Source organism: Aulonocara stuartgranti (assembly GCF_965226115.1).
Source record: "Aulonocara stuartgranti genome assembly, chromosome: 5".
NCBI classification, from domain to species: domain Eukaryota; kingdom Metazoa; phylum Chordata; class Actinopteri; order Cichliformes; family Cichlidae; genus Aulonocara; species Aulonocara stuartgranti.
Window position 1 is genome coordinate 21,645,618 of NC_138943.1, and position 24,714 is coordinate 21,670,331.

Below are 24,714 nucleotides of genomic sequence, written 5' to 3' on the forward strand. Positions count from 1 at the left end.
TCTTTTTCTCCCCCGTTAAATGAAGTGTGTGCACCTTTAGCTAGCAGGCACATTTTATGACAAACTCTTCAGGGAGAGTTTGAGTCTTTGCTGATATTTTTTGAGTTGCTTGAAAAGCTGCATTTAAAAATGTAATTGTTTATGCTCGTGGTCATATACCAAAGTAGTATGACCACAACTTTACATCTGCACCATTAACGCATCACAGAGGTGAGAAGAAAAAAAGCACGTATCGAGAGTCCACGCAGTCCATATGCAAGGATGATCTTCGTGTCATTACTGGAGTCACTTCCAGGCTGCATCACACCAAAAATGAATAATTGAACAGAAATATGCATTCACCTGCCTATCAGATTAATTGCTCATTATTTGAAGGGGACCGAATGCCTGGATTGTCCCACTTCAACCCCTGGGTCTGCTATTATAATGGTGCCACGGTAACAATTCCATATAGAGAAAAAACAAGCCAAGTAAACATTAAACTCATCTGGCTGTTAAAGTTTTTAATGGCATCTAACAGCCACCGTGGCCCATATCATGTGTTTCTAATGTAATAGTAGTGTATATTTTTATGTGGTATTGTTGAAAATACCTTGTGGGTAGCTGTTTCCTTTGGGACTGACAAGAGATTTTTTAAGTGTGTGTTCATCTATTTATTTTTCAACTTGTGTATGTTCAAGTTATCACATGCCTGTTAATTTCTTTGTGACAGAAATCTTCCACCTCAGTGTTAAATTCAGTGCAAAGGGTGACTTAAGAAGAAAACACAAACAGGCAACAACAAAAAAAATCGAAACCCAAAACAGAGTAACTGCCCCCACCCCCAACACACACACACACACACACACACACACACACACACACACACACACACACACACATGGGAATAATGAATAATGAAACAGGCACCCTGACAAGGGGTGACTCAGACAGACTGGGAAACGGGAAGACAGAGAATGAAGGAGGGGAAAGGAAAACACCTGGAGACACAAGGGAAAACTAAAAACGAAACTAGACCACCGATGCATGCAGTAAACACTCCCTTTCATTTTGCTCTATGTTTCATTTTCTAAGAAGGGATGTTAGAAAGTAACATTCATCCAATTCAACCACACCTGTCAATGAAAAAAACACTAAATAAAGAAATAAGTGGGATAGTTGTTGGTAAGTGCAGCTGTTTCCGATGTATCAGCAGAAGACCTGTTTGTAATCATGCTTTGTATTTATATCACTGAAGTAGGGAAAAAACAGAAAGTCCACTGATTGTTTCCATAATAGACTTGTATTAAAGGTCAACAGAGTGAAAGCTGTTGTTATATTTGACATGTAAGTGTATTCTTCTTAAAACAAAACAGAAGCAATATCTATCAGATGAAACAAAAAGAAGACGTCCTTGTCTTTATTTTTTAATTTCCTTTGCTTTCTATCGTTTTTCTGACTTAGATGTAATTCATCTTAAAAAAATGTCAATTGTAGGAATGCCATAGACAAACCTTGAGCTAAAACTAGAAAGGTACAGAACATTAGGTCAAACTCCTGCCATGCATGTTTGCAGAGCAAATAAAAGTATGAGGTAACTTTGTGTCTGTTTTGACTGTACGGAGGTGTCCTTTGATGTTATTATTTACAGGTTGTCCCCTTTTCTCACCGTTCTCTTAGCTGTTGATGGAAAACAGTGTAATGCAATCCAGTGAGACACATACCACAGCGGGAGTGACTCTTCTATATCAGGGTAAGAATTCCCATTGACTAGTGCATTGGAAAATCTTTATTTATAGAATGGGAATGAACATTAAAGGAGTGCTTCCACAATTAGTGTTGCAATGCTCTGGGGGTGACTGCTGTCGTGATCGACGTGTTCTTCTCTACCTGTGCCCTGTTGCTCAGATCGAGAGGGAACACATCAAGGGCGTTGGCACATGTGCAGGTCTTTGTAAGATAGTCTTACTCAGCCCTGACTCCAGCAAAAAGAAAATTATATTCAAAACCCTCATATATCATCTGACAGCAAAGTGATTATTCCTATAAGTCCTCTGATGATAGGGAATCTGGTATAATCGCACCCCAATGATGCTCCAACTGTGATGTTTGCAGGATTTGCAGAGACAGGGATGTCATCTCTTAAAAACCTCCGGCCATCAGGGAGTCAGGGCCATCATTTGGCATTGTCTTTGCTGGGTCACAGTGTGGCAGGACTGTCAGCTCAGCAGAAGCAAGCTTTTCTAAACACCAGGTGAAGCAACCGCATCTTCGCAAGCCTACCAATCATCCCTCTCTCTACATGCATTTATGTAGACCTAATGTCGTGCGTAATCCGGCCCTTCCCGCTGTTTACACAGATCAGACATTTTCTAGAGGCAGGGAAAGGAGCAGACACTTGGCTGGGAGTTTGCTAAGCCTGGCTCATTAAACACAAAAAAAGAAACTATACAAGTTGGCAATATTAGGTCGAGTCCGAATATTTCATTTATACTTCTTCTTGCAGTAAACATTATTAGATTTTGTGCGTCTATTATAGGTTAAGAGAATGTCCTCCATATAACTTCCATCCAGTGAAATTAATCTCCTTCACAATATATTCCAACTGTGATGACTGCAGACTACACGTCGATCCAGTCTCTTTGAAAGTAGATTGGTGCTAAGATCACTACTTGACAGCACGGGCACCCCGAGTAGTGGGATAATTGTAACACCCTCGAGGTCCTCTCGTCTTTCGCACGTGATGGAAAATAAATGAGGTCGAGGTTGTGATGAGATCATTCTATTCTATTCTTACAGTTTCTCTTGAGAGCATCAAAAGAGCCCATAGGGTTGGTATAATTATCTCTCTGAACTCATTTTATCTTCCACTCACTGGCAGAAACACACGTTGTCCTACACAGGATCGTTAACTGTGTAAGGTGCCCTGAAGTGTTAAGCAGCTGGTTGAGTCTACACAACGAGATTGTGTAGTGTTGCATTACCACATTCCAGGATCTCAGGACACACAGTGAAGGGGTTAGGATGAACAAATGAAACACGTACTCCCTGAGGAGTCCTGACACACAATGACATGCAATATCACCAAACATCTGTACCATTACAGCTACAGTACAACTCCAAAAAAAAGTACCCAGGGCATAGAGTTGTAATTTTAAGCTCGCTATAAATATATTCTGAACTTTTCTTGTCACAGGGTGGGTAGATGAAACAGACAAATTTATAGCTTTAGTTGGATTGGCTACAACAATTGTATATTTAATTGAATTATTATGAAAGAACTCAGACATACAAAACTGAACATTTGCATATGTCTTTAAAGAGATCTACAGACTTGACAGATATATGTCTATCTAGCTCTTGTTTACTGCCTTGCAACAGTGTTTCAAACTAATGTTAGCTTAGGTCAATGAACAACCAGCATATACAGCATACAAAAAAACCACCAACATATACTGCATATCGATACAAAAAAGAAAAACTGATCAGGTTTCATATTAGATATCTTGTTAGCATTACTGTTATCAAGCGGGATCAGTGCCAGACCATCGCACAGAAGCTGTTAGCAAGTAAGCATGCTGAGGGGTAGCTACTGAGCAATGAAAAGTGTGAATCTTTCATTGGTTACTATGTAACTTTAAAATATTTTGCACAAAGAAGCCAGTTAGAAGCTAATTAACATGTAACACCATCCATTCGGAGAATTAGCTGAAACTAGTTTTGTGATTTTAGGCAGCTGGCAATTCATCTGTGTTTGCAGGCAAGCTAACAGTAGTTAGCATTACGCTGGAGGTGATGGAAAAACAAATTTCTCTGTTAAAAGCATGTCCCAGTAAAATGCCTTTATTTAAGAACAATGAGAGAGGAGCTGACAAGTGAAATAACTTCCAGTCTGGATTAGCATCAGGTATGTAATGTGATGGAATATTGCTGTAAAACGCTTTTGTCTGTGTATATAGTATGATAACCATTAGAACTACTCTTAATTTTAGTCCCCTCTCATAAGAATCATCTTCAGGTATTTAGATTTAGGCAGTCTGACATGTCTTACACATAATTATTCTATTCACAAAATCTCTCATCCTCCATTGCTCCATAGTAGAAAGAACAGAAAATTACTGAGCCACTGCCAGAGCGCTATTTTCATTCTTCTTTTCTAAGCCAAGGCTGTGAAGAAAAAAAAAATCAAGGATCTTTCTCAGTGCATCTGTCACAAACTGTGCAGCACTAACATTCACTGGACGTTTTTAAAAGGGAAAGGATCTCTGTGGAGGCATGTTAGCAGTATTCCTGACCCTTGGCTTGTGCTTACATTTGCTCCTTGTGGTGATACTTCCGAAATTTCCTCGTCAGCTAAGTTCTACTTAGACGGGATAATCACTCACACCCATGGAAAAAAAAAACATCAACACTTCAAAGAGTGTTGATGTTTTTGAATAAAATAATTAAATGCAACAAGCTTGGCTTAAGTGTCTTGACATGATTAAAGCAAAACAAAGCTGGGTGTTGACTACGGGCTGAAAACCTGACATCTCACTTATGTAAGAGAAGGTCTGAGTAGCACTCACTGGCTTATGTGGGTCTGAGTGTGCTCAATGGGAGGAAGGAGTGGCATAAACAGAATGAAGATGTAGATAAAAAGCCAAACCACTCTCACTTTCTCACCTCCACACATTTGATAAATCTCTGCTTGCAGTGGAAAGCTACTGAAATTGCTACTTTCTCACATCAGAGAGGCGTCGTTGGCAAGGGCTTCAGACATTATTTAACTATCTAAAAAGCAGTTATGATGTAATGGATTGGAATTTTTGACAGCATAAAATGACCCCGACAGTCTTAATCTCTGTTTGTGCTACAAATCTGCACCTCCATTCAGATCATTTATTTAGTGAACACAGGCACAGAGATTGTGTTAGGGCTACTAAAAATTATTGCATGTGGATCATTTGTATCATAACACAAATCAGTGCAAGATCCCCATGTCCTGCTCCAAGTCTAACATGGTATACTGTGGACATATACGTAAGTTCATCATCAGGACCACGGATGAAAAACATGCTGACTGGAAACTCTGGGGGATTCTGTCTCAACTTCCTCTTCCTCTGCTGCTATATTTAAGCTGTTCTCATTAACAGAAAATGTTCTCCTGCACAGCCACTAATTTACCAGTCTTTCATTCCTTCATGTGAAGCTTTAGTAAAACTTTCCATCTCATTTCTAATTTTTCTCACATACTTTTTCTTACACCTTGGGAGAACCTGTCCCAGTTCCCAGCGCTTTTTTTGGCAGAGCTTTTTATGAAGACTATGCACCCAATCAGGGAGAATAGGTGGGAAATACGGATTAGCTTAGAGAATCTCTTGACTCCTCAAGCAGCTCATTTCATTATCCCAGCAGTGCATTACCTGTCGGCATAATTACCACTTGACTTATTTCCTTAAGCCTTGTCACTTTAGTGTTCCTGACAGCAAATGGTAACTGGGAACGCTGTTCACTGAGAGTTTGTGTTGACATTTGTTTTCACAGTGTAAGCTGCTATCTTTTCTGGCAGTGCCCTTCGTCTGAGCACAATGTTCTCAGCTGTCTGTGTGCTCAGGGAATAGAGCCAAATGCCCTTTGCTGCCTGCCAGTCAAACGGCTTTACATCCATGACTTCTTCTGTTTCATCCTATCTCTTCATTGTTCTTTTTGTCCTCCTTTTGTATGGACCCTTTCTTGATCTCTGGGATTTACCGCTCGTAGTTGTGATGATGGGCTTGCGGGTCAGTGTTATGCAACCCTGCGATTATTACATGGGACAAATTGAGTCAGACAGGCTGAAAGGACTGTACATAGGCCAGGGCTTAAGATAACATTGCTGTAGAGCCATCACTGAAAAGAATACACTTTATAATATTAAAAGCTTAGAGGAGATGGTGATGTCAATGATGGTTTATGCCGTGTATGTAAAGGGCTAACATAGGGATTTGTTCTTAAGTTAGTATGAATTAACATGTGAGTTTCTTACTGCTTACTTATTAAACTGGAGTTTCATTCCACTCTTCCATTCTTTTGTGGTTGTTTTGACAGTGTCCCAGACTTTTTACATACAAGGACAGATGATTGGCATCTGTGGCAGTGGCCTAGACTGGCCCAGGTCCCAAACCTCTCAGGATTCTCATAAAACTTCTCCTGTCACTGAGGCTCACTGGGTCCAGTTTCCTTTGGCATCAGAAAGTGACAGAAAAAGAGCAACAAATGATAGGATGACTCAGGGGGAGTGGCTGGTTTTTCTCAAACATACATACATACATATCCGCACTGGTGCGTATTTGTTTTCCTGGATAGATCTCATGTATGTCAAATTTTAACTTTCAGTTAATGTGATGTAAGCTTAGCTGTTTGCCAAATAGTTGTTGTAAATAGTTGCCAAATAGTTGCCTTGACATTTCTAATCTAATATGGACTGGTTTTATATTCCACTGAGCTCCAGTTTATGTTGCAGGATACACTACTGCAGACTGGATCAAAGCTTTCAACACTGTGCCCTGAAATCTAGTTTACTTAAAATAAGAATAAGATGCCATCTAATAAGAAGTAGATTACAAATCTTTGCAATCAGAAATAATATTAAATCAATTTTCTCTCTGTAGATGAGTGTAACCTACCTGTGTTGCATTATTAGGTTATAAAGGCCACAGTGTGAGGAATGTTTATCCCCCTCCTGATGCTCAGCTTTTTGGACAGGTTCACTATCAGCTGCCTTTTTCTTTTATAGACAACAGGCTGGTAGAACTGGCAATAACATCCACTGTCTGCTTTAAAGTGGGTAGTCCTGCTCCACCATTACCAAACAAGTCAGTGTTTTCTTTCTTTTATGTGAGCACTGGTAACAGTGCAGGCATAGAAGGCTGGGAAGCAACAGAGTGGCACAAATTTAAACGTAACCCTGTTTACATGTTAATATTGGCATTCATTTGGCATCTTTATGATTTTTTTTTTGAAAGATGGAGACTTTTTAAAAGGCTGCTTGAAAAAAATACAAATGATATCGTTATTATAAAGAAATTGAAAGTGTAAGCAAATTACAGATACATTTACTCAGCAATACCCACTACCACAGCAGTCTATTGCAACTGGACTGAATTTGGTTGAAAACATGATATTTTGCTGATTATAACCTTTCTTTAGTGGTATTTGATAACTGTATTTTTGGCATATTCAGTTTTGCGTGATCTTCTAGGTTTGATTTTTCTTTGCGTATATCTCTGCACTGACAGCTTATTCACTTGTTATAAGTTGATTTTATTTTCCCGGAATCCTGTATGCTGCCATGTCTCTCATCGGAGAATGATACATCTAATGGTTAACTGCACAGAGTTAATGTTTTGGGGTGAGTGCATGCCTCGTCGTGTGCAGGACAGAAAGTATGAGAATGTCACCACAGAGGTTACTGGAGATGTCCACTGGGTAAATGATGTCATGCTCTACACATCTGGTGACGCAGGGCAATAATCTAAAGAGTAGCCACACACACACACCCACACACAGTTTCCCACTCTGATTACCTTTTACAACGTCATCATTTTAACACTGGCCCAACAGACTGCAGCAGAAATTTTCCCTTATGATTTAGCCACTAAATACCCGGAGTTGCAGACATTGCCACGTTATCTCAAATGCTCACTGCTGCATCGTTGTCACAGTCACAGATTGTCATTAACACATTTCCAATCACCTCCTCCACGTTTACACCAAAGATGCTGCAGTATCTGACTGTTTGCTGTTCGTCAGATCAGTTGATGGGAACTCGTCGTCCCTAACAACTAATCTAACCAGTGCTGAGAATTACCGCACATCCTCCGGCTGTGTGATGCTGAATTTTATGACATAATATAAATCTGTGAGCGGTTTGTCATATGTGACAAATGCATATGGAGTTATTTTGCCAGAAGTAAAAGCATTCAAAAAAAAATGCAGGCCCTGTTAGCAAGTAAAAAAAATAAATAAATAAAAAAAGGAAGAAAACTACAACTACTTTCACATATATATGAGGATATTATGCACTATTTTTGTGCATTTTTTTTAATTATAGTGCTATACTTATTATTCAATTTACATCAATATGCTCACATCTATTATCCTATGTTGTGGGTGCTCGCCAACTCTTCAGTGCTGCTTCTGTGTCTGGTATTTTTCCAATGAATTCATGTAGGGAGGTGAGGTGATGGATCTATCCTCACAATGGCTCAGTTTTTTTGTGATGTGTGCTAAGTAGCGCTCACCCTGCCCTCCTCCTCTATCCTTTTCATCTTCCTGTACACCATCAGTCTGAGCCTCGGCACTGCAGCACTTGCTCTGGTTGGAAAATTCCACACTGCAGCAGAGCGAGGGGTGGCAGTGGAGAGGGAGACGCAGGTGGGATGGGATAGAATATGCTTGAAAGAAGTAATCCATGCTGTGGGTTTTGCAATAAATCGTAGGAGGATGCTACCACTTTCAATGATAAAAATATTATAAGTGACAGTAGTTAAAGAAAGAAATTGGGCTTTCGGTTATCTGTGATGCAATGCAATGAACAATGTTGAAATGCATTACATTGCAAAACTGAGAAAAAGGTTTTGTTTTGTTTTTTGTTATCATTATCTCACCTTGATACTATGCAATAAAATACAGGGATATGAAGACAGAGGTAGATTTTTGAGCTATTTAAACAGTCATGTTAATTTATGTAAATACTTTTGGAGATAAAGGAGGGAGTCCTGTATATCAGCAGAAAGAGGAAGAGAGACCTTGAGGGAGTGGGTGATGGAGGGATGGAGGGATGGAGGGATAGGAAAATGTAGTTCTTTGGCTACAGCCTCTGCAGAAACGTGCATCAATCATCACGTGCTTTGAGAATAAGCAGAAAAACACTGCAGCGCCCTAGCACTACAGCTTAGAGCTGGCACCCACAAACACTTAGCTACAGATTTAATCCAAGCCCCCAGAATTTATGCTAAGACTACTCACAAAGATTATTGGAAATGTGCATCGTGCATTTTATCATGTCTGTCAGATCTAATCCATTTGCAGGTGTCCTATACACACCATTACCACTGATATAAAATACACAATAATACAGCAGCCTATGGTAACACAAGGGTCACCATAAAAACCTACAAGCTGATTTTCAGTCCAATGTTATATAAGTATCTCAATGAAAACTTAAACTACATTAAGTGATTTTGGATTTTTTTTTCTTTTACTTTTTCTAGTCAATGTGAACTCATGAGTCCAGTGGTTACTTATCACCTCAGGTTGTTATTGCAAGCCTGTTTGCAAATAGTCACAGATATTATTTAGATATTTAACTTATGGGCAATATTATTATTCAGGTGGAGACTTGAATGGAACCTGATCCAGGAGAGAGAGGCAGTGATGGGATGGAGGTGGATTCCACAAAGCGTCTGCAAGGAAGAATGACAAATGTGCAGTGAGATTTAAAGTATGCAAAGTGAAGACTGATTGGCCTGAAGAAGGCCAATCAGTCTTCACTCTGCATACTGATTGTGACAAGCTGATTGTGACAATCAGCTTGATTGTCACAATCAGCTTGACAGTGTGGGAATGTGGAAGTGATATAAACCTTAGATTAGCCACCAGGACTCCCAAGGAAAAGAAAGCAGTCTTATCGTGGCAGGAAGATCCTACCTACAGGGAAATTAATGCATGAATGTTGGCAGTAATGCATGGCACAGGGCAAGGCGTAAAATGCATAACAGAGAGGGAGAGTCTTTGATAGGCTTGGAGCTGATGTACAGCAGAGTGCAGAGAGCCTGCCAAAGGCTGCAAGTTGCAAGACAGAAAAGAGAAGAGCATGCACTAAGGCTCAGGGCCGCTGAAGGCCAGTTGACAACAGAGGGTCTTTGAATGGGCTGAGAGTTGCAAAAACAGCAGCAAGAGCAGAAGGTCTGCAATAGGCCTGAGAGTTTGGCAAAGGTCAGGAGAGAAAGGAAAACCTGGTTTAAAGTTCAAGGCCACTGAAGGCTGGGACAAAGCCAGAACATGCAATAAGGCAGAGAAAGCAGAGCGCCTGCGATAAGACTGAGAGTTGCTAAAGGAAGAGGCGAAAAAAGAGCCTGTATTAAGGCTCAAGGCCACTATTGGCCAGGATAGATCACAGAGACTGTAATGAGGCTGAGAGTTGGCGAAGCAGGAGAAAAGACAGAGACCGCGATACCACTACCAGCTATGTGCTGATGTGCCAAGAGTTTTAGACTTGAGTGATTTGGCATTATATAAATAAATGGGATGGAAAGGCTTGTAAAGCTGCTGAGGCTGAACTTGAAATTTCACCATGAAACAGCAGAGATGGAGATACTGATTTACTAGTTCTAATTTCAGGTCGTTTCGAGGATCCATCTTTAGAATGCACATATTGCCAGCTTGACTTTATAAGAAGCATGCTTGAATAATTCCTGTGGAGGACAGGAAACAGCAGAAACTCAGGTGGGCTACTCCTTCTAACTATTACTGACAATAGTACCCCTGAAACATGGTGCTAAATGTTTAAAACCCCAAAGACAGAGGAAATATGAAGACATAGAAAAGGACATACAAATCAAAATATTGAGCAGGTATGGCAAACCTTCCGAGATAACCTTTAATGGCAGAAAGTAATAGAAGTCGCACTGGAGAGCCAGGATGAATAATCACGAGAAAATGATTGTCGGCAATGATTTGAAGACAAACAATGGCTTGAGTAAAGAGAGTCAGATGGCCAAACAGGGGAGGAAGCTAAAGTTTAATAGATGGTTAACTCATTAAGATTATCTAGGATACTTAAAATGCCTAGAAACTGCACACATGGTATGCAAAATCATCTAAGAAATAAGATGGCCTAAGATGAGGTGAAAGCTTGAATTGGCTAGTAAGGGTCAGTAAACCAATAATCAACATGTGAACAACAAGAGAGATTTACCTAATGGATGTTTCTCAGACTAACAGAAAAGTATCATTATTATTATTATTATGTAAGGCTCATTGTACTGAACTGAAAGAACTTCTGTACAAATGGCTCATGTGGATATAAAAATCAAAGCTAAACATATCATCCTATCAGGATATACGGAAACAAGGTGTTCCTGATTAAAACGAGGATATGAACACAGGCTGAAGCTGCGATATACAGAGGCTTCTGGAATCCAGACCTACCCGATAAAGTTGCTGGGACCCCTCAACTGAATTCTGCAGATAAACATTGACTACTTCATATAACTTGGTAGTGAAAAACTTAAAAGCTTTAATGTGATAATTATTGCAGTGTAGTGGGCTTATACAGGTTAGGGTTAAGGAAATGCACCTCATGACTCTTAGAACTAAAAAGGCATTTATCTGTGCAGTTAATTCAAAACATGACCCTACTGAAATTTTAGAAGGTTTACGAGGAGGAAGCTCCGGAGGGTTAAATGCAATCGTTTTAGCTAGAATTGCTGCAGATTTAACACTAGATGAATGTGAATGATCAGGCTGTTGAATTGATTGGGCTGAATGATTAGACAAGGAATTTAAGTTTGTTAACAAGGAGTGACTAGCTGAAGCAAGTATTGAACTGAACTGAAATTTAGTGGGTTTTTTAGTGTTGACAAGAGAAAATTCCAGACAAAATTAAGATGATCGCTAAATAGCACTAGATAAGTGACTAATCATAGCTAACTGCTATGAATAAACTGAGGCGAATGGGGATTGCAGCAAGAGACCATTTAAATTAGATTTTACCTTGCAGATTCTTGAATTCTTCTGCCCACATTAAAGACACATGGAAACCAAGGAAGGGAGAAATTTGCGAGTTGCTGCACTCTCCAAAACTTGCAGATGGAAGTTCAAGATATGAAAATGGAAACAAGGTCCTGTAATTGGGTAAGTGTACTGAGCTGAGGCTAGATCTTAATTGGCATTGCTGACATTGAGAATTGCCGAGAGGATGTTTGCCATTATATGCGAATTTGGTATTATATGCACACTTCTAGGACTGCTTGAAAGACCTGTAACAGTGATGTCACAATAGCCCCTTTCCCAGTAGTACCTAGTCGGATCGACTCAGCACAGTTCGCCACATACCTGGTACCAGGTTTTTTTTTAGTACCTGCAGGGTTCGAAGTGATCTGAGAAGGTACTAAAATGTGACATTGTCAAACTCAGTGCCACCGATTAGCTGGTCAGTAGAATCACTTGATAAGTCATAAGAGCATCTCGTTCACAAAAATTAAAACCGCCTTTTGTGAAACCTGGCAATGAGGAAAATGACTATAAAAGACAACGCCGGTTTCCGAGTCTGACGAAAAGCCACACACCAAGCAGCAGGTATACTCTTGCCGTGACCTCCACCTTTTTTGTAGTGTTCATGTTGCATATTAATTACGTCATGAGACACTGGGATGCATTGCTATGGCGACAACCATGCACGTTGGACAGTGCTGGATTGTTATGGAAAAACAGTTGATCTCAGTTGAGTCGATCTCAATCATCCCTTTGCTGCACACGTTGGAGGATCTCAGCTTCCTTAGGAAATAGGGCTTACACACCCTCCGTGTTGGTCTTCCAGTTGTTGTCAGTGTGCACCACATCAACATCTTGTGCCATAAAAGACACAGGTCATCACCATCTCTCTCTGGCCTTATTCATACTCAGAAGCAGATGAGTCCCCCCAGACCACTACACAAAATCATCCACTAGCGCTTTGTGCTCCAACCACAATAAAAATCCAACCACAATAGAAACATTCGAGTATTGCTGTAGGTGTGCCAGGTTAAAGTTGTACTGAAGGCCTGAGATGTACAAGGTGAACAGGAATGGAGACAGCAAAGCCCCCTATAGAGTTCCTCTACCGCACATCGACAGATCAGACAGAGGCTTGCTTGCTTTGTGTCGTTTTTAGTCAGCAGTGATTTTCTCCTTGGAGCTCTCCCATGGATGCCATTTTTGCCCAATCTCTTTCTTATTGCTCAGTCATGAACTCTGACCTTAAAGGGAACCCCGGCTATTAAGACATGTTTGCACTAAAATATGCACTGTGCTTTCAATAACATATATGTGGTATTAGCCGGGGTTCCCTTTAAGTGAGGTTTGTAGTTCTTTAGATGTTGTTCTGGGTTCTTTGGCAACCTCCTGAATGAGTTGTCCATGCACTCTTGGAGTAAAGTTTGTGGGCTGTTCACTGCTGGTAAAGTACACCACTATTCCAAGTTTTGTTTTCTGTTTCTGGATAATGGTTGTCGCTGTGATTCACCAAAGGCCCAAAACCTTAGAAATGTCTTTGTAACTCTTTGACTGATAAATGTCAGGGACTTTGTTTCTCAGCTGTTTCTTTAGATTCTTAGATTGATTTAGATTGTAAATTGAACTCATTATATTATTTATTATCACTTATTTCCACACTTCAAATATGCATACTCATAGCACTTGGTTTTTTTCACGCTTGTGAACAGTGCTATGCACCAAAAATGACATCATTGACACCCACTGTGCTTTGGTGTTGTATTAGCTTGTTGATTTTTGTAACTTGTGCACCAGGTTGGAAACACGTTTATCAGTGGCTCGGTTTTTACCTCAATTAGAGTGATATGTAAGTGCTCAGGAGCTCAGAGATACCCAGATTACAGATGCTGCAGCAGCCTGAAAAGAAAACAGCCCATCCCAAGCTAAAGGTCATCAGTCAATGAAGCCAACAGGACGACATCATCTACATAAAGCAATGACTTGATCCCAGGACCACTGAGCACTTATCTACACCTGTGTATTCTGTCCATTAAAGTTATGAACAGAACAATTCACTGTGGCTAGATATCAACGTGACATTAAAACACAGGGCCAGAAAAAAGCCACTGCAGTGTTGCAGAACAATCACTGTAGCATACAGATTGATTCAGAGTAACTAACCTAATGTGTTATTGAGCAACAACATGCAGACTGCAGATGGGCTGGCAAGTAGTTAGAAAATAGGGGAGGACTGTGACACGTGAATACAAAATGTGTGTTGTGCCAGCTCTCATTCAGTCCACTTTTTTTAGATACCACTATTTGCAATGAGGCTAAGTCCTAAGTGCCACTCACTCTCCTTAATCAAAGTTCTGTTTTTGGCCTGTTTCAATTTGTTTCAAGAGTGACTCGCACTTCAGGTAAGTCAAGTACTGCTTTTGAGTCAGCACTTTCAGGGATGTTCAGAGAAATCTAACTTTGTGTGATGCTGCTGCAGGACACAGCAGTACATATACCTCTGAAATCTGCAGGTTTACTTCTATCATGGGGTTACTTCTTCAACTAAAATCAGTGTGTTATAAAGTAGGCTCTGACCGTTTAATATTGAAAATGAAAGAGTAACACTCCACAAAACTAATTCATGTTGCAAAGAGCTCGAGTTAAGTTACTAAGCGCATGTAACTTACATTGAGATCTGAAATACAATTGGCTGTTCTAAAAACAGAATGCACTGATCTGCAAAACTCATGCAGCCATTTCTTTTCACAATAGAACATAAAATCATAAATATGTTTAAACTTAAAAAGAACAAACATTTTTATTTGATGGCTCCAACACATCTCCAAAAAGTTGGGTTGGGATAACAGAGGGCTGGAACAGTAAGTGGTTCTACTAGAGTTGGATGTCTCGAGACTGGTCTTGGTCTTGAGACCGGTTTTGAGACCACTTTTACGTGGTCTTGGTCTTGTCTTGGTCTGGACAAACTTTGGTCTCGGTCTTGTCTTGGTCTCGATGTCTCGGTCTTGCTGTCTCAGATTGACATAGTGGTCGGGAGATTTGGAGTCAACAGTATCTATGACATGACGTTCGATAATGTGTCATGCGCAAAAGCTTCAGCTCTAAGAGCTGTGCTTAGAGAGTGCTTTGTAGTGAATCAGAAGAGTCGACTCCCATTGAGCAAGAGCCGGCTCCTCACTTAATTTCCTTTCGATGCTCAGTTCTCACACAGTGGCTCAGCTATGCTCCAATCCCTCCATATTGTGGCCAATCGCATGCGAGGATATAGGATAATATCATTATGTGAAAAACAGAGAAGGTGAGAGACGCGACAGCGTGTGTCTGTCCTCTCAGTAAGTGAGTGAGACAGTAGACAGTGGTGAGGAGGGCTGTGCGAGTGCAAAGCAAAAACACATAAATATGCCTGACACCCGTAAACAAAGCAGCATTTGGCTGCAGTTTAAAGACTTTTTTGTCTCGGTCTCGTCTCAAATTTGTCTTGGTCTTGACTTGGTCTGTCATGGTCTTGGTCTTGGTCTTGTCTTGGTCTCGATACCCTCTGGTTTTGGTATTGTCTTGGTCTTGGTTTAGGCAGTCTTGACTACAAGTCTAGGTTCTACAAAGAAAAAGCCAGAGGAACATTTTGCTGCTTGTTAGATAAACTGGAAATGTTTACCACTGTGTAGCATCTGTGTAGCATGTGTGCTAACAATTTTGGCAGAGAAATGAGGAATTCTTGTCTGAGGCAACAGCCCTGGGTCCTCTTTTTCATTTTTGTAATATAATGATGTGCCAGATGTTTCAGTTGCTAAAAGGTGTGGCCTTCAGCACCACTGTGAAGCTATGTTGTTGTAATGAAGCAATATGCAGTGTTTTTATGAAAAATGATTTTAAAGTTTGATTTGTCTGACAGAACAGACAGTGCATTTTAAATGAACGTTGGCCCGGAGAAAACAACAACATTTCTGTTGATGATATAGCTTTGACCTGAATTTGTAGATGGCACAGTAGACTGTGGTCACAGACATCGATTTCCAGTGTTAGAAGTTTTCCTGAGACCATGAAGTGCTTTTGATGACAGAACCATACCTGTTTTTAATGCAGGCCTTAACGCCAAGGCCATGTCCTTTGCATACAGACGTTTCTTCAAATTCTCAGAATCTGTTGATATTATATCCTGTAGATGATGACATTTTGAAACTCTTTTACATTATTCAGAAATTGTTCCACAATTTGTGGATGCAGGTTGTTAAACCTCTGCCTAGTTTTACTTCTGAGAAGCTCTGTCTCTCTAAGAAGCTCTCTTTATATCCAGTAATGTTACTGAACTCTTACCAATAAATGTAATTAGTTGCTAAATGTTTCTCCAGCCATTTCTTTTTAGTGCCACCTACTTTTCAGACCTTTGTTGCCCCAATGTAACATTTTTAAGAAGCGTTGCTGTCATCACATTCAAACTTTTATCAGTTTAAAGATTTGATATGTTTTCTATGTTCTATATTGTGAATGAAATTTTATGACATTTGCAGAGATTTGCATTTTGTTGTTTTTTACATTTTACACAGTGTCCCAACTATTTTGGAATTAGGATTAGAGATGTCTAAGCAAAATGCTCTGCAGTGGCAGATAACATTTACTTTACTTTATTCCTCTGATATACTCTCAGACTATGATATGAAACTAAAAACATTCAGTTCTTAGAAACATAATACTAAGAACTGCACTTCAGTTTTTGGAACAGAGATGGACTTTTGGGAATGCATGCTCTCAAAGTGCTTCACAGTAACTCTTTTCTGACAGCAGCCTTGGGAACATATGAACCCTGGTCTCTTTTTTTCTAACTTGTACCAGAGTAAGTAGGGATGTGATGGCACTTTCAAATACATGCTGATGTGAACGATATTGGCAGTGAGCCCCACAAAGCCAACACCATCTGGACAATGTCTTAAGCAACTCGTTATGGACTCATGCAAAAGAGCAGTTTCTTGTGGCTGTAGGTTTGTGCTGTAAACAGATCAACTCTCAGCTTTTGCATTGGTGTGTTTCAGTGCTCAGGACTAAAAGCAGATGCAGCACCAAAGTCAATAGTAGCCTAGTTTAAAGCCATTCTATGTGATAGAGTATTGATGGTTTCTCACAGTCGTCAGGCTACTCAGTCTTCAGTTTTGAAGTACAAACTGGCTAGGTCACTAACTAAACATCGAGAGTTTTATAGTACATCACATGACTGAGTAAATTTCAAATTTAATTCAGAACTGAATACATAAATGGGAAAATAGGGCATGTAAGCAAACCTTTATGCTGACTGATGAACTTAACCTGCTACATCACAATCTCTTTCTGAATCTCAAAATCATCTTTTTTTGCCCTGCAGTTAATTCTCTGTTTTGAGCTAGAACGAAACATTTTAGCTCCCTTTAAGACGCGTCTCCCTTTAAGGACATCTTCCAGGATTTCCCACCAAAATATTGAACTATTTCCTAGTTTCTAGGGAGTTGGATAACTTCTGGAGGTTCACATTCTTTCAAAGTTTGCAGTTCTAAAGACATTTAACTGGATTGATACATGAGGCCATGCATTTGACTTGCATCATTGTCAAAGGCTGCTTGCTGTCCAAACTTTTCTTAATGCAGTGAAAAATAAAATCCTGTTTTTGCTTTTTTTAGAGGTGGTGAAAAATGAAAGTGCAAAGGTCCTGTATGCGAGTCCTCACCACTATATGTACTTTCTTTTTCCAGGAAAAATGAGGTAAACATTATGCGCTCAAAGTCATGCTCAAAACTCCTCCCAGCTTGAACTGTCAGAATTGACAGGGGCAGCATATACGAATTAGAGGTTAGGCAGTTTAATGGTAAGTCTGAAATTAGTTGCAACAGCATGGCTGTGTTTTTGAATTCGTAGAGCTGCCACCTCTGGACAGCCTGCACTTTGTATCAATATAATGTCATGGGGTTCAGATACAGACAGATTGAATTTACTGGACTGTTACATAACACAGCATGAGAAGACAGGACCTATATTCACTCCTTCCCTCTCAAACACGTACAGCTGCACATGCACACAAACCCAGAGGCATGCACACATGTGCCACACAGAGACATACACACACTCGCACAAGCTCAGACACCACTGGTATGCAAGGGAACTCCAGAAGCCCTTATATCTGCAGAATAAAAACAAAAACCTTACTGTGTGCAGCCAAGTGGGAGGAGTCTTGAATTTGACTTTTAACAGATGATGTTTACCCCATTTTTCCTGGAAAAAGAAAACTGGTATACACCACAGAGTAGTGAGGAGGCCACTGCACACGGCAGGAGCACTCATGTACATGGCTTTTGAAGTTGAAAAACAATTATGAATTCACTTTTCACCACCACTAGAAAAAAGTCAGTCATGCCTCTCCAGTTTGAACTAAGAGTTATTTCCATGTGCCCTAATAAACTTGAGTTTCATGAAAGCCCTTGAATGGTAATTGTATCCCTGCACTGTTTGTTTTGGGGCTGACTCTTCAGCGTGCACAAGTCAGAGCTCAGACTAATCATGCCTCATGTGTTTGAGTGTGCACGTGTGTGTGCATGAAAATCAAAATATTATGGTTCTACATTTTGATGGTTCTAAGCCACGTGACATCTTGTGTAACACGTGTAGAACTGGAGGAGCGAGGGGGTGTTTTTAAGAAGCTTTTTTTTCCTTCACTCAACCTCAGCATACTTGGGTTATATGGAACTTGTTAATGTACAGTTAGGTACAGGAAGAGCCCAGCACAACAAGTCCTGCAAGTTTGCACAGTTTAAGACAGATAATATCATTTGGACTAATTTGCGTGGTTGGAAACTTCGCTCAGCTTCATAGTAAACCTCAAAGAATGCATTCATGAGACCAGATTTTAGTTGGAAGTCAAGGGCAGTTAATATTTGTGACTCTCCGCTGCTGTTTTGAGAAAGCAAAATAGAACATGCATAGAGGTTCAAATTGCATTTCATGAAAACAAAGAAGTACCCATTACTTTGCTTATCTGCTGAATAAGTTTTTTTTACCAGCACAAAATCAAATTAAGTGTGGACAGTGTGTGGTTTTGTTTTGTTTTGTTTTGCACTTGTCCTGTTTACAGCACTGGGAAGCATGGTGGCTTTAAACTTATGACCACAGTGCTTGTACTGAATGTACATGTTGGCGATTAGCATCAAGAGGAGTTGATTTGTTGTTTTTCAGTGAAGTATACTTTGTGATTGTTTGTGTGCATCTCTGTGTGCATGTGTGTGTGTTTGTGCACGTGCATCAGACTTTGCATGTGCATCAGAAACCATGAGCCATGCAGCATGCTCTTAAATCGTGGAGGTGTTGACATTGATTTGGAGTGCAGATACAGTGAGCAGTAAAACATCAAGGATTGCTGTGTTGATAGGATGCTTTGTAATCTTACGTATGAAAGTATATTGGGGGGGTTCAGACACAAAAAATATCCATAATGTTTTCCAGTGACTGGGTATAAAAAGGAAAAAAGTAAGAGAATGTGCAAAATAAAAAATAGAGATAAAAATATTGCACCTTTATCATCAGAAAATCATCATCATCACATATATTTTATGTTTCACAAAGCTGCAAAATGAACGCTGGTGGCAGTGAGTGCAGAGCAGATTTATGGGATGATGAAGGGTTTCTGCAGCACTGGATAGGATGTGTTAAATGTTATAGGTTGCCCTAGCTATAGATGTTCAATAATTCCCTCCAAGCGCTGATTCATTCTGGTCCATTTGTCCGAGACTGACACCTACTTTCCTTTAACTTTAGCGAAAATTGGATGCGATGGTTGGCCAGTCAGGATGTGGGGCACGGGCTGGAGGGAGCCGGGCTACTGGCGACTGTCTGGGTCAGATCATGTGAAACAGACTTGGTGCGGCCGCTTGGCTTGTACCCAAAGCCCACTTGCAGACAGAACCTGGCCACCTGGATCCTGGACAAGGAGCATAAAAATCTGACCTAATTTCTTTTCCAGGTCTTGAGGAGCTAGTATCAGTGTACAGTGTTAGTATAAATCTAACTTGTTGTTGTTTACTGGAGGTTAGGAGTCAAGGGTAAGGTTGTGTGGGGGAGGAGGGGTGGTATTGGCAGTGGCTTGGTTGGCAGTTTATACATGAGAAAAATGTGTCAGCTGAGCTATAACAGATCACCAGACAGATGTCGAAAGGGGCCTGACGTCGACGTGTCCTATGTGTTCATGTATATTAATAAGTGAGTCCAACGTGAACTCCTTATTTGACTTTTCATTTACACCTTTAAATTTCTCTTTTAAAAACTAGTACTTCTACTTTGGAAAACCAATCTGCATCTTCTCCTAAATTACTCCATTCTCTGGGCACCATCCCTTCCAAACTGTTCCCATGGTGACGTGCTGTTGCAGGCCGAGCACTGATGTGCTGCACGTACTGTAGAAACTAAGCCATAACAATGAGGCAATAAACATGTCCCAGTATTTCCAAAACAGGCACGTGAGTGATGACAAATACAAAGATGGAACCATAAACTTTGACACTACCAGTGATCTGTTTGACCATACAGTTTCTCACGTATGACATGTTTACAAGAGATTCCAGGCTTGTCCACACCTTTCCTTATACTTAAGAGAAATAGACAAGATGTTTCCTGTGGGTGTGGGGGTAGGGGGCGGGGGACGTTACGCTCTAGCTGATTGTCTCATGAAAGTCTGCGTCTCATAGCATAGCATTATCTTCAACATCAGCTTGATGAGGACACAGCAACTTTAATCACTGCAATTATCTGATGTCAAGGCATCTGGTGAATGCATGCATTTGTCTCCACCAGTTTAAAAAGGATTTTGCTGCCATAGCTCAGTGCACCGAGTAGCTTTCTTTGAAGCAATACGTTAATATTTTAAACTGTCACTCATACGCACGCACCTTCAGCACTCAGAAGCACAATGATTTGTGGCCTCCAACTTCTAAAACTGAATGTCCATGTTGCTCATTAACATCATCAGTGAGGAGGACATCAGCAACATGAACTTTTATGGGGATAAACTATGCAGACCGCCTCTCCCCTTTTGTCATCCCACTGTAGGACTTTGGTCTAATGGGCTCCATGTAGCTCCGGGAATGTACTTGAGGAATGTGTTAGTGTATTTGAAGATAATGCTGTTAAATCCGTCAGGTTGCTTAGGTGCCCGCTACAGTTTGAGCAACCACATGTCATATCAACACAAGGCCATTGCCAGCTCAGATTTTGTATTACTTGGGATTTTGTATCATTGGCATTTTGATTCAGTGTAGTCTCAATTTTGTTGTTCTTGTGACCATTTCTGATGATTAAAATGAACTTACCCCTGAGAACCACTGGCAGAAGATACTATTTACATAAGCCTTTTTCCACCCCCAGTACTATCAGTCTGTGTAAAGCCTAACTTTTTTTGGCCACATATTACTTTCTGTCCTTATTTAAGCACCATGCCAAAGATTGTTTTTCTTATATACTTAGGAGAGTTTATTGCATTTCCTTATCTTTTAGTTTTAAAAAGGAAATACACACCAACAGCAGAGAAACTCTTATCATTCCAATGAATTATTGACTCAGTGACTGAATATTGCCTTGTGTCACGCTTTATGATTTTATTTACTCTTAACCAGGAATCACCATCCAGGAACTTGTGCATTTGTATATATATATTATCTGTGCTATTAATTATATTGACAGATCCACAAAAGCTGACAAAGAGGTGCTTTGATTTTATTTTAGCGCCTTTTTCCATTCTAGACAAAGGGAATCACTGAAGGAGTTATATGAGGATTGTGGGTGGCAGTGGGGAGTGCAGGAATAAACAAGCTTGTCCTTGACTTTGCATTAGCTGTCAGAGTTCCAACAGGATTCATCACTATCAGCACACAGGGCAGAGCTGGTAAGCTCCCCTGCACACCCATGTGTCACTTCCTCACGAGAGCAGGAATGATTAAAAGGCCTTACAGACTGACTGGAAAATACCAAGTCAAATTAGGAGCATAATACTGTTGTGATGTCCCCAAGAAATTCATCTGAAGGCATAGCTTCATGGCACTCATTTTCATCCACAGTGTAGGCTGCAGTGTGGCATACTGATTTTGTTTAAGCTTTTACTTCCTTAAGTTAAATTACTTTAACTATGGCCCATTTGCATTATTAAGCTGTAGCTGTCCAGTGACCAACCAGTGCCATTTAAAGAAATGACTGGCATCAGTTTGAGTAAGAATACAAAAGAATAGTATATTAAACAAACTGGGTATATTGTAGACAATTGTAGACGGATAGTGTTTCCTAAGCTTGCTATGGAAAAACAAGATAGGTCACATTTTCTAGATGTAGCTACCTTCAGCTGTACGTGTATTCTCTGTTATAAGTTGAGCTGATTATGGTTTGATTATGACCTGATTATGACCCTTTGAAAGTTGCATTGCTCTGAACAAATCCACTATTTCTATTGATATAGGCTCGATCCACCCACCCACCCACCCACCCATCTATCCATCCATCCATCCATATTCATCCATTAACCCATTTTCTTTGATTTTCACGGGTGTGCTGGGCCCAATCTCAGCTGCCATAGGCTGAGAGACAGTAAGCACCCCGGACACATCACCAATCTGTTGCAGAGCTAACACAGACAGAGAAGCAGACAACCACTGACTTTCACATCAACACCTGAGAACCACCAGTTAACCTAACCCCATGCATTGGAGTGTGGGAGGAAGCAAGAGTACATGAGAGAACCCACGCAGTTTCAGGGAGGACATGCAAAATCCAAACAGCAAGAATCCAGGACTTTCTTGCTGTCAGGTAACAGTGTTAACCACTAATTTGCTTGACTGCTTATATGTAAACATGTATTACCATGGCACTAAGAACCTGCCACTAAGATCAGACCGATCCATTTATAAGTAGTACTGAATTTAAAAGTTGTTGCATTAAAACAGACCATTTTTGTTTTTCATTGGTTAAGATACTTATGCCTTTGTTCAGTGAGTTTTCTGCTGCATCTATGGTGGACAGAGTTTGCAGTGATTCCTGGGTTTTGAGCATTATGTGGTGTGCATATATGAAGAGAGGTTCAAGGAAATTGAATCACTGCTCTGATTCACAGCTGGATTGCGGGTCCCGTGGCACAACCAAGCATTCTTTTCCAGAGACATGGATCCATGCTAAGCTGACATAACACCGATCCATCATTTGTGGCTAAGGAGACTACGTTGGAAAGCTGACAGCTCATTATGTTTAAATACCCACACGATTTGTTGTATCCTCAGACTGGATCTGCTGTAATATCACAACTGTTATGTAGATTTGTGAACTCAAAAATTGTGTACATTTAATGTTAGTAGCACTGTATTTTTTGATTTCACTGTGACTTAGAAATATAAGCCATTTTTGCACCCTGCCTCTTTTGGAGCTATCTGGTGATAACAAGCCAGGTGGTCTCTTCCTCTTTCATAAATAATGCTTTCAAGAATTTCAAGTTTTTAAGTACAAGTGGGTGCCTTCTCTGTGTGCTGACCATTAAAATCCTTCCCTGTATGGCTCTGGGATATTTTCCTCTTGTGTGTAATCCCAGTACAGAACTGGAACATAAGAGATTAGTGCATGCACCTTGATGTGGCCTGGTACACTAGTCAAACTTATTAGGCTAACTGACACTCAAAAAGAAGTTTTGGGGCTTTTCAATGACCTCTTTGATATTGAAGGGGATTTTCGGGTTATATTAGCTAGCTTGACTAGAAGATTCTTTCAGAGGTCTTTCATTCTTCTTTCTTGTATCTGGAGTCTGTTTGGACAAATGTTCAATTCATAAAGGAATAATGGAAATTATTAATGGAATGTGCACTTTATTGAAAAGGATGTTGTTCTTTACAGACGGGACACTGTCAAGATAGTGAAAACTGTATCAACAGTAACATGATTTGTTTGTATTCAGTGTAAATAAATGGCTCTGATACTGTTAAAGTACTTTAAAAAAAAGTTGTACCTCCTCAGTTATTCACTTGAGTTTACTGCTTGGAGACAGCTTGGGTGCCACACAAAACCCAGGTGTTGAGCTCATGAGAGCTGTTTTCATGTGTGTATTATTATCTCTGTAAAATCAACAGATGGGGTCGCGGAAGGAAATGGTTTTGCAAGAGAGCTGGCAAAAGGCTTTTTGGCACGTGATTTGGATAAACAACTTTCCCTGAAACTGCACTGGGGAGATGCAGAGTGACAGATAAATGTGCTATGCAAACTGGGCTTCCTGGATTGTGTGCCATTTTGTTATTGGTACCTGATGAAACATGGTCATCCCTGATGAATGATGACACTGTGTGTGTCTTTCTTTCAGTGCATCTCTATTTTAGGTCTGAACTTAGGTCTCACTTTGCCAGCCCAGTGTTCATCTAAGTATAAACTTAAAGACTGTACTTCTGAGGTAATTTATAAGAACTTATGTTGTTTTGGCAACACACATTTCAGCCCTCACACGACCCATGCATGTTAATGGATGGTATGTGCAGTTGAAAGTTGTAAACAAGGAAGTGATCTGTATGATCTGTTCCATATGAGGGAGTAGTTATTAACTTCTTGAGCTCCTGCTTTAAGGCAAATGCTCTCATTCTCATCTAAAAAAGATAAGAGCTTTTTTTATGTGAAGCCACCTGAGCCACCTTCCCTTATGACATTAACACAAGCAACATCTAGATTTCATACCCATCTCATTTGTTGTGTATTTCACTCATACACCTTTCACACCTTTGCCCTGATCAATGGGATGTGAAAAAGTCCCCCCGAAAAGAAAAAATAATCAAAGAGGTATAGTGTAAGAACAATTTGGATTTCCTGCTTGCTTTGGTGTTAAATTCACTGCTTATGTTTGGTGCAAATTAAAATAACAGGACTTGAAAACTGTAGCCGATCTCTAAAGCAAAAACATCGATGAAACCTTCAAGTACAGCAAACTTTAAAAAAAATCTCCACTGTTTTGTTTTGTATGAAGCATTTTTCATGTTCTAC

General features: G+C 40.1%; 1 long non-coding RNA gene across 2 annotated transcripts; it reads left to right on the forward strand.

Moving 5' to 3' along the window:
- Positions 1-1,633: 1,633 nt before the first annotated feature.
- On the forward strand, positions 1,634-23,641 carry LOC309707540. Of its 2 annotated transcripts, XR_014277010.1 has the most exons (4): positions 1,634-1,732; positions 2,095-2,233; positions 22,277-22,515; positions 22,820-23,641. It is a non-coding gene; the product is annotated as an uncharacterized lncRNA (long non-coding RNA). The 2 variants fall into 2 exon arrangements; XR_014277011.1 differs by lacking the exon at positions 2,095-2,233.
- The last annotated feature ends 1,073 nt before the right edge of the window (positions 23,642-24,714 follow it).